This window comes from Pinus tabuliformis, chromosome 9 (genome assembly GCF_031772625.1).
Source record: "Pinus tabuliformis cultivar Carrire ecotype Pingquan chromosome 9, CPIR1, whole genome shotgun sequence".
Classification (NCBI taxonomy): domain Eukaryota; kingdom Viridiplantae; phylum Streptophyta; class Pinopsida; order Pinales; family Pinaceae; genus Pinus; species Pinus tabuliformis.
Window position 1 is genome coordinate 187,062,968 of NC_142307.1, and position 22,481 is coordinate 187,085,448.

Here is a 22,481-nt window from a genome sequence, read left to right on the forward strand (position 1 = left end):
CAGCTTTAACCTTTTCTTTTAAGATAACAGAGCCTTTACCTTTTATGGCTGCAGGAGTGTCATTACCAAATGAGACCTCCTTTTCCTTTTCTAAGGCATTATATGATTGAAGTTTTTCTTTATCACCTGTCATGTGTTTCGAGCATCCACTATCGATATACCACTAATTTTCTTGTCCTTCTGCATATAAGGCTATTCCACATATTTTTGTTTGCGGTTCTTTCTTTCTCCATGTTTTGGGTCCCACTGAAGCTTTCTCCTTCTTAGATGTTTGCCGAAATTTACTCCTGCATTTAGAATCTTCATGACCGAAGTTGTTACAGATAGAGCATTCTATTTCATTTTCAAGAGCAGAAAAGTTATTGTAGGTCCTTTTCATGATCCCAGTCATATTCCTTTGATTTCATGCTTCTCTAGTCATGATGGTCTTGTAAGCAACACATTAAGTAGCTTTGTGTCCAAAGTTATGACATGAAAAACATTGGTGATTAAAGAAATTCCTGCGATTATCAAATCTACTGACCTGATGATTGTAGTTTCCATTGACATTCATTCTTGAAGCAAATTGAGACTGATTTACCTGTGGATGGTTATAGTTTCTATTCATCCTTGAAGTAGATTGAACCCGATTTACTTGATGATCTACTTTATGCCTTTGCTGAAGATTGTCAACTTGTTCACTTCTCCTTGTTGCATCAATATAGCTTTTGGAGGTTGATGGCTTTTGTGCTTGAGATGCTTCTTCTCTATATCCAAGACCTATCTTTATCAGAGGAGAACACTGCACTTTGATAATTTCATCTAAAGTTTCTAATCCTTTAGCAAATCTAAGATTGAGAGCTTTTGTTTTCTCAATATCTTTTCTTAGACCCACAATTTCACATTCTAACTTTTCATTGTGTTTTTCCTTTTAGCAAGTCGGAATGTCAGAGTATCTATAATAATACTCTTTTCTTATAAATAGATTTTAAGTTTATAAATTTCTTCATAGAGACCATCCTCATCTAAAGCATCCAAGAAATCATCATCCTCAAAAGCCATCAAAAGTTTATAATCATTACCATGTTCATCTTCATCACTATTTGATAAACCATCACTATCTTCATGTGTATAGTAGCTCTTCTTACTTACATTCTGTTTTCCATTCCATTTTGTTGGTTCCTTACCTTTATCCAGCTTATCTTTATGAGGACATTTGGCTGCATAATGATCGACTCTTCCACAAGCAAAGCATTTGAAAGGTAGTTTACCTCTGAATCTTCCAAAACCCCGTTGAAGGTTCTTGACAAAGTTTGCTTCTTCCTCTCCTTCTAAAATGTGTCATGATTCATTGAGATCTTCTCTTCCCAAAGCCTTGAATGCAGCTTCTCTCATATCTGATGGACCCCCTTTTCTCATTTCGAAAGCAGTTAGGATTTCGTGCAGTTGTGTCATAGTAATACTCTGAAGATTTTGCTTTTCTTCTATGGCAGAAACTTTTGATTCAAACTTAGAAGACATGGATCTCAAAACCTTTTCAACTACAGTAACTTCTTTTATCTCTTCACCCAAGTTTTTCATGCGATTAACAATCTCATCTATACGTAAGAAGTAATTAGCTATACTTTCATCATTGTGCATTTTGAGAGTTTCGTATTGAATTCTGAGAGATTGTAGTTTTGCACATTTTACCTGATCATCTCCTTCATAGCTTAGAACGATCTTGTCCCATATTTCTTTGGCGGTTTTGAGCTGCATAACCTTGACAAATTCTGATTGTGACAGACTCCCCAATAGTGTGTTGACAGCCTTGGCATTTGTTTCATACTGCTTTTTACCTGCAGTATCTGTAGGAATTGCTGATGGAAATGTGTATCCTCCTTCCACAATTTCCCAAACTTCTGTTCCAAGAGATTGAAGATAGGTTGTGGTTCTTACCTTCCAATAGATGAAGTTTCTCCCATCGAAGATTGGTGGTCTAATGGATCCCTCTCTTTTGTAGGTACTCATGATGATATATCTTCCTTCAAGCGATCAAGCTTCTTTTGAAGGACCAACTCTGATACCACTTGTTGGAAATAATACTGAGAGTGGGGGGGGGGGGGGGGGGTGTGAATCAACATTATCAATTTAACAATATTTCATTTCCATAAACTGATTTATATATGCTACTTATGTTAATGAAACCTGCATGTATACGCAACTATGTTTAGAGCAACCAACGTATACCTTGCAAACTTATAATTTAGTTAGTTGATATTTAATCTATGTATTAGAACCATATAACCAGTAATCAGATGCAGTAAACAGAACAGGAAATCACACACATGAACACAAGATATAAGGTGGAAATCCAATGTGGGTGAAAACCACCTGCTGCAATTGTCTCTATCTTTCTTTAATAAGAAACTTCTTTTACAAATTTTGTACTGGTGCAGCCTTATACCAGTACGCAAGCTTCTACCTGTAGAAGGCTACAACCTTCTCTTGTTCTCCAGTTTTTCCTGGAAGGGAGCTACAACCCCCTTAGCTCTTGTACTAGCTGATGTGTTTTACTAGTACGTAGGTGTTGACCTATAGAATGCTACAACCTTCTCTTTTCTTCCAATGACCACGTTTCATAAATTTTCAGACTGGATCCATCAAAAACATCAATCAAACATCAAATATATCTGCATCAACCAATCTCCTTTGCACCAACCAAAACTGAATCAAACAATCACTTTTCTAAACGCTGTAACCAGAACATAGTAACAGTAACCAGAACCCAGAACACTGCAATAGTAAACAAAAGTAGCTAAAACATATTTTATGAGACGTACGCTACTTCAATGTGTCGAACCTTCATTCATACACTGTTATCTGAAGGCAGACTTGCGTATACAATTTTTTTAAATGCCGAATCAACATGTATATGCGCCTTTTCTATACTGAACTTGCGTACAGATCTGTAAAAGATGATTTAACCTTTACAACTATTCAGACATCAGTTATACCCAGATCACCAGATTTATAGATTACGACATGCTCCAATTATAAAAGATCAAAACCACACAAAGATACTTCTCTTCAAGCCTAATGATCCTGACCCATCAAAAGAACTTATCCTTATTCAAGTGCTTAGGTTCCTCCTTGATTCAGATCCAGCTATGCACCATAACCCAATGACCAGTATTATAGATCGTGCTCTTCATTAGATATTCAATACTTGGGTGTATCTGATTAATGATCTCCTCCTCCTTTTATAGTCTTAGGCCTTACTCAATACCATGGTCCAAAACCACTTTAGAGTCAATACCTTGGACCAAATACCTAGGGTCAATACTTCAGACAAGATACCTTGGACCAATACCATGGGTCAAAATACCAAGGACCAAATACCACGGACCAAAACCGAGTTTTCCAACATGTACGCGCTTTTCCTTGCATGAAAGTGCGTGTATATGCATACATGCCTTTTGGTCTGTGAATCCGCATGTATACGCGGTTTGGTCAAGGGGAAACTGCACATACCTCTTTTTCCTTCGTTGTGTGATCCTGAACTGTGATCTATCATTTGAGTGAGTTGCCATCAAGGACAAGACCTATGTCATAGTGCCAAACCTGTGTCATAATGCCAACAATCTCCCCCTTTGGACTTGATGGTAACCCCAAGTCACTCTCCTCCTTTGTCATCAAGGGGAAAGGGTTATGCTCCCCCTGAGTACATGCTGAATTCTCTGATATGCTGAAGTGTGTTATTCATGCTTCCCCTGACTGTAAGCAAGGTCTACAAAAATATGTTCTACCAGACGAACATGACTCTATACATCATAAATGACCTTCCTAGCACCAAAGACTCATACGTACATCCATCTCCCAACCAAGTGGGGATACACCAAAAGTTTATACATGATAAAACAAGAACATTACATCATCCATCCGAGGCATAGTGGGGAAACAAAATAGGTCATTACATGAACTGGATAATAAAAGATATACATAACATAGAGACAAAATATCTAAAACAAGACTATGATAGTTATCAACAACTATCATCAGCAGCATCTGTCAATCACCATCCACACCAGCAACCATGATCTCCCTCTCCACCTATTCCACCTGAATAAAAAACAACTGTGAAATTGTACCAAGATCTTCTAGGATAATGCCAACAATGCATTATTAGAAGTATATGCTCCCCTTGAACTTGTTCTAGATGATCACTGTCAGATCCATATCAGACCCTTTTCAACCTTAGTCTGGCCCACTGATATTCTTCAAACCAACATATACACGGCTGTATCTACAACAACCTGCATATGTACACGGATACGCTTCATAAAACTCGCGTACAACCACTATTCTCTGAAACAGATAAGTGGCAATAGCAAGATGATGCATCAATTGCTCCCATCTTCTATATGAGGTATTCAAATGTCTCTCTGGGCAGTGGTTTGGTGAATATATCAAAAAACATGTTCCTTGGAGGGAACATACTCCAATTTGACCTTTTTTTCAAGCACTTGTTCCTGGAGAAAATGATATTTGATAGGTATGTGCTTGGTCTTGGAATGCATGAATGAATTCTTTGAAATACTGATTGCACTTGTATTATCACATAGAATGGAGATGGGTGGAGTACATGTGATCTGAATGTCTTGCAATTTTTGCATAATCCAAAGGAGTTGTGTGCAAAAAGATGCAACAGACACATATTCTGCTTCAGCTGTAAATAATGCAATTGAACTTTGTTTCTTGTTGAACCAAGACACTAATCTGGAACCCATATAGAATGCACCACCACTAGTGCTTTTTCTATCATCTATGCTTCCTGCCCAATCTGCATCTGTGTATGCATGAAGTGTAAGATTTGTGTCCCTAGGATACCATAAGCCAAAATTTTGAGTTCCTCGAAGATATTTGAAGATCCTTTTGACTGCCTACAGGTGTGATTCCTTTGGATTTGCTTGGAATCTTCCAACTATTCCCACTGCATGCATGATGTCTCGTCAGGTACCTATTAGATAGAGTAGACTACCAATCATGGATCTGTAGGTTGGTTGATGTACTGTTGTTGATTCATCATTTGCGCTGAGGCTGCATCCTGTTACCATAGGGGTACATACTGGTTTAGAATCTTCCATGCCATTTTTCTTCAAGATCTGCTTGAGGTACTTGGTTTGTGATAAAAAAATACCATCTTTCTTTTGTTGAACTTGTAAGCCAAGAAAATATGTGAGTTCACCAAGCAGGGACATTTAAAATTCTTTCTGCATTACCAAAGCAAGTTTTTGACTCATGGCTTATTGATTGCTACCAAAAATGATATCATCGACATACACAACAAGTACTAGCAATTTATCATTGTCAATTTTTATATATAGATTGATATCAACTGATACTTTTGAAAAACCTTGTTGATGAAGGTATTTGTCAAGATAATAATACTAGGCCCTTGGAGCTTTTTTTAGACTATAGAGAGCCTTGCTAAGTCTGCATACAAGTTTTGGATCATTTCCAAGGATGAATCCGTTTGGTTGCTCAATATACACTTCTTCTTCTAGGTCTCCATTAAGAAAAGTAGATTTCACATCCATTTGATATACTTTGAACTTCTAAAAACTAGAAAGAGCAAGGAACATTCTTATGGCTTCAAGTCGAGCAACAGGTGAAAATTTTTCTTCAAAGTCTATACCTTCTTGTTTAGCATAACCTTTACAAACAAGTCTGGCCTTCTTTCTAATAACTTCTCCATTTTCATTCAGCTTGTTTTTGAATATCCATTTGGTTCCTATGACATTCTTATCATTAGGTCTAGGAACCAATTCCCAAGTCTTATTCTTTTCAATCTGCTCAAGTTCTTCATTCATGGCCTTGACCCAACATTCATCTTTGCATGCTTCATTTACATTTTGTGGTTCAATGGAGGAAAGCAATGCTAGATAGCTTGAAGCTTTTGTAATAGTTCTTGCTGTCTTCACTCCTACCTCTTTCTGCCCCAAAATTTGAGTCTCTGGATGATTCTTCTGAACATACCTATATGGAGTCTTTTCTTCTACCCTTATCTGTTCTTTTGGTGCCTCATTGATTTCTTCTTCAGAATTTGTCTGATTTGATGTGGAAGGATAGTCCTCATCTTCTTCAAAATCTTCGGTTTTTACCTGCTTTGGATTTTTGCCTGCTTCATCAACTACAACATCAATACTTTCAATAATTTTCCCAAGTCTTTTATCATAACACTTGTATCCTTTACTCCAGGAAGAGTAACCATGGAGAATTCCTTCATCTGCTCTTGGTTCAAACTTACCAAGTTTTTCATCAGTCATTTTGATGTAACATTTGCTTCCAAAAACTTTGAAGTATTTTACAGTAGGAGTCTTACCATACCAAAGTTCATGTGGAGTTTGAGTGTTGTTTACCCAGACGTTTGTTTTGTTGAGAATAGTGACGGCAACAAATGCAGCTTCTCCCCAGAAGGTTGCAGGAGTTCTAGACTCATCTATCATAGCACGAGCCATTTGCTGAACAGTTATATTCATCCTTTCTATCACTCTATTTTGCGAGATCGCGATGCAAAACTTCATCGCATCACATACATCAAATATCACTTACACTGAAAAACCTGAAACTGCTGATATGTGATGGCGCATATCGCAAATCGCATTTCGCGGAAAACACATTAACGGATGATTGTCATATGCTACGCTCCTGCGATATTGCGATAGAGTGAGAAAGTGATTTGTGACATTGCGATAAAGCGATATTGCGATGTTGTGATCTATGATATTGTGAAGCAAATCGCAAAATCGCTTTGTCGCAAATCTTTCGGGCTCATTATTCGAGAAAACTGTTTCCATAAACCATGACCTGGTTATGTGCGTTAATGCTAATTAATGAGTTAGTTGCCAGTTGTTAATGAAATATGGTTTTGTGCTTATCGAAAAGCCAGTTCACGTAAGGTGGTATATTTTATATGTCTTCAGCATTTAAAGCTTTCCCATCACCTTTCCTTATCATTACTCTCACCTCACTTGTAAACTGCAGGAACGAAGAACAAAGAATTATACAAAGAAGTATATAGGATATTATGGGGAAGAAAGGCAAAGCTCTGAGCTCTGACGACAAAGAAATGACGCCCCTATATACAGAAACTGCCTGTAACAGAGATGCTGGTATTACTAATTGGTAAGGCATGTATAATCTACTTAAAGAAGAGAATCCCAAGGAGAAGGAGGTTTGACTAAAGATTTGAAGGATAAAAAGAAGGCTATTTGGCCACAATTTCCTGTAGCCTGTGGGGCCTTTTCACTATTTGATGTAGGCCATACATTCAAGGAAGTAAACAACATAATGTGTCTACAATTATTCAAGTTTCCAGGAAGACCATTCGACCCTCATGATATTGCTAAGAATTTCACTATCGCAGTCAAAATAAAGGTGTTTTCTAAAGAAGAAGGTCTTTTTGATGACATGTTCCAATATAAAAGTACGCTTGAAGAAGTTCTACATTCGGCTCAAATAAAATTCCCTCCAGCAGAATTTCAGCGTTTCAAGATATACAGGGAGAGGAGGTTAGCTAGTATTCCTTTGGAAAAACTATGCTTAGAACTCGTAAGGGAACCAACTCCAAGTATTAGTCTTAGTGGAAGTTCAGGCACAGATAGATCTAAATTTAAGTCTAGGAAAGAAACATCTGAACATTCCAAGAGATCAGAAAGTGACCATGGTAAAAGTGAGGGGTCAGTAAAGGATACTACCCAATCAAAAGATCTCCCACAGCAACAGGTTTTTACCCCCCCACAAATATATCCTCCCCCTCTCATTGTTCAGCCACCATCAGTCAGAACCGAGCTAGATAAATAATGGGAGACCTTCAATGATTTGATTAATCTTGAAGGACAAAGCACAAAGACACCTGTGAGCAATGTACAGACAACGAAAGATATATTCATAGGAACAATTAGCAATGTCTTAGATATGGAACATATTCCTATTACCCCATCCTCTAAACTTATACTCAAGATAGAAGAGATTCCTCCTCTTGATATATTTTATAGTCCACAACACAAGGCAGTAGTGAGAAGACAAAGGAAGAAAAGGAAATTGGAAAACATGCTCTCTCATGATGCAGAGAAATTAGACGTCCTATGGCAAGATCCTACTACCGATCCCACTGAGAATCTCACCAAATTATCTCAGATTGCAGGAGCATATGCCTCGGCGACTATTGATAAAGCATCTGAGGTACAACAACTGCTAAAAGAAAAGGAAGACCAGATACAAGTTTTGCAACAACAGTTGCAACAAGCCAACGCCAACAACGAAGCACAGAAACAACTTGAAAGGCTACAACAGGACTTCCAACGAATGCAGATAGGCTACCAGAACAGTTTGGCTGAGAGAGAAAAACAGTTACAGGATATGCAGGAGATGCACAAGGATGATCCTAAACTTACAAAATTCATCACAGAATCCATTTCCTTGAACGAACAAATACTACAGTAACAGGAAGCATTGAGTCAAAGAATATCACAGTGGAACTCGTATTGCGAAATAAGTGATAAAATCACTAATCAAGTCGTGGATTTATGACATGATTATGATTTAATTGATAAACAAGTTACTGAATATTTGGCTTGGCAAGAAACAGAGGAGGGAAAAAGAGCAGGCGCACCAATAATCAACGACAATCACAAAGAAATGCTCTTTAACAAATGGGATGCACAAATTAGAAAAGCAGAACAAGCGGTAGAAGAAGCAGCCATGGTAGCAAACAGCGTTATTGACTGTATAAATGAAAATTTGCATAGAGCAAATCTGATCTCAGAAACCACTCCAGGGTATCTACCGAAAGTACAACAACTACAAACAGGCTGGAGACAGAAGGCTCAAGAAAAGGCAGAATCAATCAAAAGATTAACTAAGTTGAATTGGGATTCTTACTGGGTGTATTTGGTAAAGCCACACAGCCAGTGTATGACTCTCAAATGCATCATCAATTCTGATGAGAAGATGGTGCCATCTCTCGCTGATTCCGTTTTTGCAGGACAGTTAAAGTCTAAAGTCGGTCAGCCGACTCTTCTCAAACAAATGTTGAATGCTTGTGATTTCAAGGAACAGATACAGAAATAATTAGTTGTTAGTTTTAATTTTAGATTCAATGTTAGTATTAATGTTTCTTTATTTTTTCCTGAAAAAAGGACGGTCATTTAAACTGTATCCTACATTTTTGTAATAAGTTGTTTTTATATTTAGTTATTAGTATTTAAACCCTTCTCATGCATTTAGAGAAGGGTCCTGAAATTTATCAAAAACTTGTCCTCAAAACATGCACTCTTGTACCCTCTGAGGAGGTTTTGATGAATGAAGAACAGGATCTATTGATATCTGCATTTAATATCTACTACTGATGTTGCACTTTTGTACTCTTAGTGGATGTTGGATTAAGAAGAGATAAATCATTATCGCTTGAAGCTCATGATTAGAACTAGTTATAAATGGTACTTTTATCTCTTAACTATTTTTGCCTTTGTGTCAAAGTGATATTCATGTTTAGCTGTTTATATATTGATGCATGAATGTCTGCGTTATCATTTGGCACTTTTGTACGGTGATAGCTATTTATTTATGCTTAATGTATGAGTAGCTTATTACGCGATATTCCTTTCACAATTATTTCGTCTAACTTTTTATATGAAGTGGTTTATCTGTATTGAATTCTTTTCTCATAATAGTTGAATGATCTTTATTATCGATTGTTATCTGAAATCATTTTAGATCGCATAACAGAAGGATTACACACCAGGTTAGTGTAGACTTAGATATTTCTGCTTATTAGAATACAATTTTCATGTTATTAGATTAGAGTTAGAATTAGAGCATCTCACTTAGGAACTTTTAGAAAGGAAATATCAATTCTTCACACACACACACATAAATTGGGAAACTGGTCCCATATCCCCAGTCAGACCCACTATACCAAACAGAAAAGGAGCTGCTAACCAAGGTCTGGACTGGGTGGGTATCCCCCTTATTGTAGACCCGATTTTCGGGGCTTCAACAGACTGAAGGAGTGTCATTACCAAATGAGACCTTCTTTTCCTTTTCTAAGGCATTATATGACTGAAGTTTTTCTTTATCACCTGTCATGTGTTTCGAGCATCCACTATCGATATACCATTCATTTTCTTGTCCTTCTGCATATAAGGCTATTCCACATCTTTCTGTTTCTGGTTATTTCTTTCTCCATGTTTTCACTGAAGCTTGCTCCTCCTAAGATGTTTGCCGAACTTTACTCCTGCATTCAATATCTTCATGACCGAAGTTGTTACAGATAGAGCATTCTATTTCATTTTCAAGAGTAGAAAAGTTATTGTAGGTACTTTTCATGATCCCAGTCACATTCCTTTGATTTTGTGCTTCTCTAGTCATGGTGGTCTTGTAAGCAACACATTGAGCAGCTTTATGTCCAAAGTTATGACATGAAAAACATTGGCCATTAAAGAAATTCTTGCGATTATCAAATCTACTGACCCAATGATTGTAGTTTCCATTGGCATTCATTCTTGAAGCAATTTGAGACTGATTTACCTATGGATGGTTATAGTTTCTGTTCATCCTTGAAGTAGATTGAACCCGATTTACCTGATGATCTAATTTATGCCTTTGCTAACGATTGTCAACATGTTCACTTCTCCTTGCTGCATCAAGATAGCTTTTGGAGGTTGATGGCTTCTGTGCTTGAGATGCTTCTTCTGTATATCCAAGACCTGTCTTTATTAGAGGAGAACGCTGCACTTTGATAATTTCATCTAAAGTTTCTGATCCTTTAGCAAATCTAAGATTGAGAGCTTTTGTTTTCTCAATATCTTTTCTTAGACCCAGAATTTCACATTCTAACTTCTCATTGTGTTTTTCCCTTTCAGCAAGTTGGAATGTCAGAGTATCTATAATCATACTCTTTTCTTCTAAACATATTTTAAGTTTAGAAATTTCTTCATAGAGACCATCTTCATCTAAGGCATCAAAGAAATCATCATCTTCAAAAGCCATCAAAAGTCTATAATCATTACCATGTTCATCTTCATCATTATTTGATAAACCATCGCTATCTTCATGTGTATAGTAGCTCTTCTTACTTACATTCTATTTTCTATTCCATTTTGCTGGTCCTTTACCTTTATCCAGCCTATCTTTATGAGGACATTTGGTTGCATAATGACCGACTCTTCCACAAGCAAAGAATTTGAAAGGTAGTTTACCTCTGAATCTTCCAGAACCCCATTGAAGGTTCTTGACAAAGTTTGCTTCTTCCTCTCCTTCTGAAATGTGTCCTGATTCATTGAGCTCTTCTCTTCCCGAAGCCTTGAATGCGGCTTCTCTCATATCTGATGGACCCCCTTTTCTCATTTCGAAATCAGTTGGGATTCCATGTAGCTGTGTCATAGTAATACTCTGAAGATTATGCTTTTCTTCTATGGCAGAAACTTTTGATTCAAATTTAGAAGATAGGGATCTCAAAACCTTTTCAACTACAGTAACTTCTTTTATCTCTTCACCCAATTTTTTCATGCGATTAACAATCTTATCTATACATAAGAAGTCATTACTATACTTTCATCATTGTGCATTTTGAGAATTTCCTATTGAATTATGAGAGATTGTAGTTTTGCACGTTTTACCTGATCGTCTCATTCATAGCTTAGAATGATCTTGTCCCATATTTCTTTGGCATTTTTGAGTTGCATAACCTTGACAAATTCTGATTGTGACAGACTCCCTAATAGTGTATTGACAGCCTTGGCATTTGTTTCATACTGTGTTTTACCTGCAGTATCTGTAGGAATTGCTGATGGAAATGCGTATCATCCTTCCATGATTTCCCAAACTTCTGTTCCAAGAGATTGAAGATAGGTTGTGGTTCTTACCTTCCAATAGACGAAGTTGCTCCCATCAAAGATTGGTGGTCTAATGGATCCCTCTCTTTCATAGGTACTCATGATGATAGATATTCCTTCAAGTGATCAAGCTTCTTCTAAAGGACCTACTTTGATACCAATTGTTGGAAGTAATACTGAGAGTGGGGGGGGGGGGGGGGGGTGAATCAGTGTTAGCAATTTAACAATATTTCATTTCCATAAACAGATTTACATACGCTACTTCTGTTAATGAAACTTGCATGTATACGCAACTGTGTTTAGAGCAACCAACGTATACCTTGCAAACTTATAATTTAGTTAGTTTATCTTTAATCTGTGTATTAGAACCATATAACCAGTAATTAGATGCAGTAAATAGAACAGACAATCACACACATGAACACAAGATATAAGGTGGAAACCCAATGTGGGTGAAAACCACTTGCTGTAATCGTCTCTATATTTCTTTAACAAGAAACTTCTTTTACAAATTTTGTACTGGTGCAACCTTATACCAGTACGCAGACTTCTACCTGCAGAAGGCTACAACCTTCTCTTGTTCTCTAGATTTTCCTGGAATGGAGCTACAACCCCCTTAGCTCTTGTACTAGCTGATGTGTTTTACTACTACGTAGGTGCTGACCTACAGAAGGCTACAACCTTCTCTTTTCTTCTAGGGACCACGTTTCATAAATGTTCAGGCTGGATCCATCAAAAACATCAATCAAACATCAAATATATCTGCATCAACCAATCTCCTTTTAACCAACCATAACTGAATCAAATAATCACTTTTCTGAATGCTGTAACTAGAACATAGTAACAGTAACCAGAACCCAATCCAGAACCCAGAACATTGCAACAGTAAACAGAAGTAGCTAAAACATATTCTATGAGACGTATGCTACTTCAATGTGTCGAACCTGCGTTCATACGTTGTTATCTGAAGGCATACCTGCGTATACGTTGTTTTTAAATGCGAACCAACGTGTATACGCACCTTTTCTATATTGAACTTGCGTATAGATCTGTAAAATATGATTTAACCTTTACAACTTTTCAGACATCAATTATATCTAGATCACTAGATTTACAGATTACGACATGCACCAATTATAAAAGATCAAAACCACACAAAGATACTTCTCTTCAAGCCTAAAGATCTTGACCCACCAAAAGAACTTATCCTTTTTCAAGCACTCAGGTTCCTCCTTGATTCAGATCCAGCTATGCACCATAACTCAATGACCAGTATTCTAGATCTTGCTCTTCATTAGATATTCAATACTTGAGTGTATTTGCCTAATGATCTCCTCCTCCTTTTATAGTCTTAGGCCTTACTCAATACCATGGTCCAAAACCACTTTAGAATCAATACCTTGGACCAAATACCTGGGGTCAATACTTCAGACAAGATACCTTGGACCAATACTATGGGTCAAAATACCAAGGACCAAATACCACGGACCAAAACCAACTTTTCCAACATGTACACACTTTTCCTTGTGTGAAAGTGTGTCTATATGCATACACGCCTTTTGGTCTGCGAATCCACATGTATACACGGTTTGGTCAAGGGGAAACTGCGTATACCTCTTTTTCCTTCATTCGGTGATCCTGAACTGTGATCTGTCATCTGAGTGAGTTTCCATTAAGGACAACACCTGCGTCATAGTGCCAAACCTGTGTCATAATGCCAACATAGGCATCATGTGCTGCCCAAAAATGGTGTGGTATGCCTTCGCAACAGCGAGATCCTCCACAAACTCTTGCTCCTAACTCAACCCAACCTTTAGGTACAATTCCTCTAGTCTTATTTCCTTCTACTAGTATCTCTCATGGCCTTTCTCAGCTCAAAACTATTCCCCGAGGTATTAAGCATCCAGGAGCAGTTCCCTAGGTCAATACCCTTCTAGTCAGATATATTTCTTATTCCCATCATTTGGAATCCCTTATACCCTTGTAATAGCTATCTTGAGTCTACCTAACATTACCTTGGGGATCCCAGTATGCTACATTGATCCTCCTGCAAACAATCCTCCTAATAAAGTCAAACCTTACACAACTTTGAACCTGGTTCAATCTATTATTCCTTCCCCTTCCTTTGATTCAGTTCCACAACAACCTCAACATGACTCATCTGGTGAGGGGGTAAAAGCCCAAAAGAAGGGACCTGTTGACGTTGTTGGACTGGCCAACATTCAGGGGATCACTCCGGTATGAAGTCCCAACTAGATCTCACACCATTTGGTGTGGGAGTCCCATCCGGTATGATGGTCCATTTGCCATTATCTTAAAGGTTTGCCTCAGCTCTTGCTTCTCAGCATAGGAGAGTGGTCTGTAGTGAGGTTTGTATGCCTGGTGATTGCTAGTATCACTTGTGTTAATGGTTTTTTCACTGTAGAGGGATAGGGTGAGAGTGAGTCCCAAGTCGGTTAGGAGGAAGCCTAAACTCTATTAGGAACACACAACACAACATGACGTGCACAGCTTCCAGAAGAACAGTCCACATGGATGCAACAGTCTCAACACACAAGGGAAGATAACACGTACAACACTCAGCGGATGAGTCAGCGCGAGTGCAACGGTTGTTATGGAAATTTTTATGTGAAAGGTCTGTATGATGTCCAGGGAGGCAACCAAGATGGGCGAGACAACATTAAAAACATACACAACACATTTTCATTAATAGATATGTATTACAACAAGTGAATGAGTTCAAGTGTTAAACACAGGTTAAAGAAACATGCATTACAAGTGTTCAAGATTAGTCTTACAACCATTAGGGGATTTTTGAGGTCTAAAATGGGCCTCCTAAGGAAATTATAAAATAATAGTGGAAATAATAAAATAAAATTAGATGACATCATCAAATTTTAGAGGGAAAAAAGAAAAAACTATTTTTTCAACTCGTATTTTCAACTTATCTCCTTATGGGTTTACTAAAATTTTGAGCGGAAATACTCGTTCGATGCATAATTTGATTCCTCATCCAAGGAATACCCATGTTGCATACTTTCGATGGACCCTGCTACACAAAAACTGAGAGATACATGAAAAACACGATTGCAATCATATTTTTTCATGTATTTCTCATTTTTAATGTAGCAGGGTCCATCGGAAGTATGCAATATGGGTACTCTTTGGATGAGGAATTAAATTTTGCATCCAATGAGTACGCCCAAAACCTTAGGAGATAAGCTAAAAATACGAGTTGAAAAAATATTTTACTATTTTATTGTTTTTTAATCTTTTTACTTTTTACTCCAAAAAAGGTGAATCATCCCCCATGGTTGACATCATCATCTTGAATCCTATTGGTTCTTATAAAGTTTGTTTTGGTTGTAATTTTTTCTTAGGAAGCCCATTTTAGACCTCAAAAGTCCCCTAATGAGTTACAATACTGTTTTTGGGAAAAGTATCCAATACGGAATGACCCTATCCCACTCTAAGGGTGATAGTACCTCAGCAACAATCAAAGCAAAGCTATTTGAGATTACTTCCTTATGAGATGTAAAAGAGGGGAGAAAGAGATCCACTAACCGATGTCTTCCGCTAATGATTGATCCAATCTTCTCTCTTTGCTGCTTGCCCCCAGCTCCTTGCTCTTTCACTGGCCCAGCTACACCAAGATCCTGCAAAATGGCAAGAGAGGGAAACTACAAGAAGCATACATTCATAATTGATTCAAGGATTAGAATAAATCAAATACACAAGTATACCAATACACCATTGAGACACATGCATATAGAAGAACCTCAAATGCTTTATTAATGGAAGAAGTAAAGTTCAGGAAGTGATACAACCATAAGAGGCCCAATCCAGCATCACCTTCCGAGCAGAATGAAATCTCCTCTTCACCTCCTTCAAAGCAAATCACCCAATAGTTCTAAACTCAAACCAACAGCAATTCCTTACATTCACAAGATTCCAGCCCCCCTAGACCTCATGAGAGAGATCTATATATAGGAGTTTTGGAGAAAGGATGAGTCAGCTTGAGGTTGGCATGAAGCTGACTAGTGTCCTCTCTCACTTCAGTTATTCTTTAGTTCTTGAGTCCACTTGGAGATCTAGAACCTCTTACTCATCACCAGTCAAATTCCCTGATCCAAGTGTCATTTTGGAAGCTTCCTGGGTATTGACACCTTGAGGAATGACTGTGCCACATGTCCCAATTCGCCCAGCGCAGGTAGCCTTCTTTGCAGTTGACATTCAGCGCAGGTAGACAGTGGAGCAGTTGACATTCAGCGCAGATGCTCAGTGGAGCAGTTGACATGATCCAGAATTGCCTTGTTTTTGAGTGTTTCCAGGTGGAGAAATTTTATTCAGTGCTGTGGTTTGCTAACCTTGTTCCTCTAGGGGTAGGAACAACATGTTTAGGGACTTTGGATCCCTTAGATTATGGACATTTCATGCTTCATGCTGTAAGGCACAAAAATGTCTATAACAGTTACCCCCTAAAGTATGAGGTCGTTTATCGGGTGAAATGCTTTATCAGGAGGATCCGAAGTTCATTCAATCGCTGAGAGGTGACCTGTAATAAGATACAATACAATACATTATTTTTCATACTGCTTTCATGATCTAGCTGAGGCAGGCATTCCCATGCTCAGCTTTATAAATTCATTTTGGTACATAGAACCGACGATCGTCTGATGGTAGAGTGATAATTTTGGTGAAAATTATCATCCTTTGAGTAGGATGATCATCTGCTGCAATGATGTACATGTCAATTGTCTTTATATTTCCCGAATATATATCGCAGCTCGGATGGATGAAACTAGATCCAGGGTCTTCAAACTCGTTCGATCTTCACTCTAAGTACAAGTCGATCCATGTGAGAATTGCGCTGAAGTCGAACATGGAAAGACATCACTTGATTACCGGTCAATGATGTAAACCGTTAACAAGCGCGAGAGGAATCACCGATAATGATGATGACCCTCAAGGTACGGCAGTACAATCTACGTGGTGTGAATAAAGGACTTGGCGTCGAACACCACGCAAAATCTTCTGGTCGAAGGTCATTGATGTATACCTGTTGCCGGAAGTGAGAAACTTGCCATTGAGGCATGCAAGCTTCAAAGTACTGAGGGGGTTGTTCCTAGATCAACTTCTTGGATAATGAGTTGAAGTCGACAAGAAGCGATCCCTCAAAGGAGGGCCTTAATGAATCCCACATCAGTGACACGGAACAGAGCTAATGATTTTAATGGAGGTGAAAATAATCTGTGAAATATGATTCAGGGTGGCGGTCATGAAAGGATGAAAAGATGATGTATGGTAGTGGATGGGACACGGTTGACTCTTTCTGAACAACATCTCTTGAACATATAACGACACTGATGCGATGGATCGGTAGCATTACCCCAAATGTGGATGGTTTGGCGAGACCATGGTGATGAGACCGGTGAATGAAACAACCCAACCCGATGTGGTACGGAGGAAAAGTGTCATGTTCAAGAGCGACTTGCTACCATTAAAGCTTTGAGGTTCTCCCAATTTTTCCCGAGTCATTTCTGACCAGTACCTCTTTATTTTTGTCAAGCTTGAGGAGGATAACATATGCTTGTTCTATAACCTGCCCTTCGGGCAAGCCCATTGCTATGTTTTAACGAGCCTAGCGATAGGGAAACTCGTTCTCGTCTAAAGACAAGTTTGTCGCTATTTAATCATTTTAACGAGTCTAACGACAAGGAAAACTCAGTCCTTTTCATTTTTAGAGAGTCTGAAAAGGTACATAAAGTTAACTCCAAAATTCCTTTTTCGTCATCTAATCCCTTAAGTCCGAAAAAGTATAAAACAATACAGAAGGGATGAGTTTTCGATAACTTTAACGAGCCGAATAAAACAAGCGCTCGACCTTTTTGTGCAATAATCCCTCAGGTCCAAAAAGATTAAAATCTAGAGGAGGGATAGCTCTTCCGGTCCTTTTAACGAGCTGGAAGGCCAAAACTCGGCAAACTTTTCATATTTTACGAGTCAGTTGAAAAGAGCTTAAAGAAGACTCGTCTTTTGAGGAATGAGTGATAAACAGGGATATCAACTGATTCCAGGTACAGGTTGGAATTTTCCAATCACGGCAGTGTCACAAGGATGGCTAGGTGAAATCACTCTTCGCAGCTGTTCCTCAAAATGGGTAAACAATCATATGGAGGTGAACGATCGGCCAAATGAAAAGTGGAGGTGGCAGGTGCAAACACGACCAAGGCTTTTTATGGCTGATAAATTTACGATCACAGTGGTTATTTACCGGGATAGGTTCTTTTTTTAGATAAAAATGAGCTTAAACTCTGGAGGAAACATTGCTCACTGCTTTTATTTATTTTTTAACGAGCATGAAGACCGCGTTAAAACTGCCCGAATCTTGCGTTTATTTTTTAACGAGCATGAACTTTATGCTAAAACTGCTCGATCTTATGTTTATTTTTTAACGAGCATGAACTATGTGCTAAAACTGCTTGATCTTATGTTTATTTTTTAACGAGCATGAACTATGTGCTAAAACTGCTCGATAATACCAGTCATAAGATAAGAAATGTCCCCTGTGATATATCTATTTTTTAAGGAGTTTCATCTTCACTAAGCTTTGCTCCATATCCTTTCTTTATGCAAGTTCGGAAACGGCTAATCCCAAAAAACAGATAAATAACCGCTCTTAGGTTGCACTCCAAAAGGTTTGCATGCCCCCAGGTATAAAATACAATTTCAAGGTTGCCCCTCCTCTCCCCCACCTCTGCTTTTCTTTGGGTGTTCACAGCTACTTGTCATCTTGCTAGTCTAATGTTAACGATACTTGTCTTCTCGTTATTTTAACGGGTCTTATGCGATACTTGTCTTCTCGTCAGCCCAACTTTTAACAGATCTTTTGCAAGATCACAAGAGAACAGCTACTTGCGACAAGAGAGCAGCTACTTGCGACAAGAGAAGAACACTACTCAAAGACAAAACATTTGTGTTATTGAGGGAGGCTTACCTCTTTCTGGTTACCCAAAGATTGTTTCGTTAACTTTTCTAACAAAACACTTCCTCGGCAATGTCTACCGAAATAGACAAGGGTGAATGACCTTTGTCAAACACGTAACTTTAACAAAAGAATCCTATTCTAGAACAACCCCTCTTCCACCCTCGGACGGGGTACGGACTAGTCATATTCTCTCGCGGAAATTCTACCCTATACCCAGAGTTTTCTCTGCCTAACGCAGACCAGGATGCATGCCCCCTGGGTTCCAGTCCCATCTTTCCGAATCACTCGCATTCATCGGGAAGGAGGACTGGGGGTGGAGACATTTCTTGATTGAATAGACCATTCAGGGTTGGTATGTGACTATTTGCGATGCGTGATCCCGGAAATGAAAGTTGGTCTACGAGCTTGACCATCCTTCCTTCGTGTGGAAAACACATTACTCTAAAGAGTGAGGAGACTATTGCTCCCATGCAATATATATAGTCTCGTCCAAGGATTAGGTTATAATCCAAGGGTCCTTGAACGACCATCACGTTCATTTGAACGGTCTTCCCTTTCAATGTAACAGGCACATTGGGGAGGATCCCTAATGGTTGACTGGTTCCTTTATCGAAACCCGAGAGATTTCTTATCTCAGGCAAAAGCGCCGGGGAACCCAGTGCTTTCCAAGCAATAGAGGAAAGGATACTCACAGATGCCCCTTCATGAATGATAGTTCCGGCCATTACCATTCTGTATATTTGGACTATAATTCTAAATGGTATAATGGCTGGTAACCGGGGTCTGCCTAGTTGGTTCCAATCAAAGGACACAACCAGGTTGCTTGGTGGTGGGACCGAATACACGGCCGAATATGACCCTGACGATGTTCCTTCCTGCGATAAAGGAATGGGCGCATTGCCCTGATGCTCGTCAGAGTCTGTGTTGATGAAAAGAATCTGGATGGTGTCATCCTTATTCTCTTCAGTGAGGGTGTCATTTGAAGATGAATCTTCAGTGACGGTGTCATTTGAAGATGAAACTTCTGAAGGGAGAACCGGGTCAACTGCCGTTTCGACCTTTGGACTTTCGTCCGGTCTGGATTCAGTAGGTTCATTTTCAATGACTGACACTTCAGTTGACCACTTGAGCGGGCCAGCTGTATTCTCAACAAACGAAGGACTTGGCACGAGTTTTTTGTATCCAGGAGGAAGTCTCAACGGTGAAACCGGACGATCTTCCAAAACTCTCTTCGCTTCGTCTAAGAAGGGACAATGGTGGATGGCGTGATCGCCTTCACACAGTCTGCAGGGGGATCTTGCTCCCCCTCTTTGTCTTGAACCTTCACTTTCGCTGGTTGACGGTAAGCATTCAACATGGCTATCAGAGGTTGATGCTCCCAAACTGTGCAAACGAGGGGACCAGTCCCTTAGTATCCGGGGAATACAGGGACAATCTCTATGGAAGTGGTCTCCTCTACATATGACACATGGCGATTTAGGCCCGGTCTGTGCTGTGTGTGGATTTTTGTCAGATGTCTTTTGCTTGCCCCCAGTCGCCTTAGGCTCCTTCTTCTTCTTCTCTCTCCTCTTCTTCTCCTTCTTCTCCATGGGAGCTTGGCTTTTGCCGGCTCTACCTTGCGAAGATGAAGGATTGGAGGAAGAGTTATAGGAAGTAGAAGGCTGGTGGGCAGCTCTAGACTGATCTAACTGTTGACTCGACTGTTCAGGAACCATGGTGTTCTAAACTACATTGGTTGAGAATAGCCAAATTGGCAGGCCAATTGTCAGTCCTGGAAGCGACAATGTGGCCATGTGGGGCGCACCAACTTCTCCCCAAGAGGAGAAAGGACTAGGATTTCCATCATGTGGAATTCCTTGGTTGGTGCGTTCCATGTTCTTGACCTACAGATCAACGCAGGAATAGGAGGTGATTATGTTCCGTTTAAAATAAATTTTATAACGACACTTTAGACACAACTTGCTTTTTCAATTTTTAAGAGTCGAGAAAAAGCTAAAGATGACTCTAGTCTCCTTCGATGTTTTAACGAGCTCGAAGTGACAAATGCTCGGATGGACTTTTTTAGTTATAGAGTTTGAAAAAGGCCAAAAGAAACTGCTCTGGAGATCTAGGCAGAGGGTGTGCCAAACCTTTCGCAAAACCACAGAATACGTTTTACGCTACGGGTGGTCGATCTTCGTGAATGCTGTGTTCACTGCATTGCGATCAGTAGGGCGGCCGACACGGCTTCCTATGGATAAAGGCTTTGTTCCTATAGGGGCTCCCAATATATACGCGACGGTACGTGGGAGCACAAGTTCGTATTGATACTTATCGCTTCACCGTGGAGGAATCACCCAACCACTCAACGCTAAGATATCACGTTTAACGACGCCGGAACACGTCTCTAGCTTAGACCTCTATGTGTTTGCGTTATGTTTCAAAGCGTTGTTATGTAAATTCAATTTATTTTAAGGTTGATCTTGTTTAGCAGTTTGCCTTTATGGATCACCACGAGATGTATGGTACAACTCCTAAATGCAGTCTAAAGATGAGAAGCAAGCTTTTTCAATCTTTTCAACTTATGAAAATCTTAACTACTGAGGGAAAAGAAAGACATCATCTTTTCACACAGATCATAGAGCACACACTAATGCACTTTTTCCTAAATCAACATGCAAGCTGTCAAAATGCATATGCATAATGCAGGTATTTCTTTTTTCTTTCTTAATGTTGATGTACTACAAAAAGAAAGTTGTTGTATAACTTTGAATTCAATTTCAAGTGAAAGCAAACAAGCTTTTGTCCAAAATCGAAAGACACCTTAAGATTTACTTGTTTCAACACTAGAAATACATAAATTCAAACCATATGACAAAAGCAAAAGCTCAATCAGCTATGAACAACAAACAAACTAACTCTTAAGATCAGAACGACACTTTATCACAGGTCTAGATCTAAGAGGCCACAGCAAGACTAGTTCAGTTTCGTTATGGGAAACTGCAAATGATATAAGAAATACACAAAGAACAAATACAGTTTCTTTATACAACCGAGGCAGAATAGTGGCAAAGAAAGGTGGTTTCAGATAGGTACATTGACTGATAACAGGCTGCAAAAACAGGGATGAAAACAGGGCAACAGAAAGCAGAGAACCCCAGTTGCACAAGGCAAGACTGGTTCAGCGCAGGTAGTACACTGTCAGTTTGACATTCAGCGCAGGTAGCCCCTTCGGGACCTGCGATGAAATGCAAACTGCCTTCACAGTGCCTGCAATGAAGAGATAAACTCTCGTTTTTCTCAGGTTCTGGGTCACAGATTGCTCAAAAATCAACCGTTTTTGGCCAAATCAAAGCTATCAATCAAGTACACACTAAAGGATGAAAAGGAGGATGAAAAGCTATCACTAAGAGCTATTCATAGTCCTTGTGGATCAGCTCTTCAAATCATAAACATGCCCAGAAACTGAGCTAGAGTAGCTGCCCTCTACTTTGCATTCGAAAGATCCAAATGCAGTTCGATTCGGTACTCCCTGTGTTTAGGAAATGGATAGAAAAAACACAAACAACCAACAAGATACGATCCCCAGCGGAGTCGCCAATTTGTTGTTGGGAAAAGTATCCAATACGGAATGACCCTATCCCACTCTAAGGGTG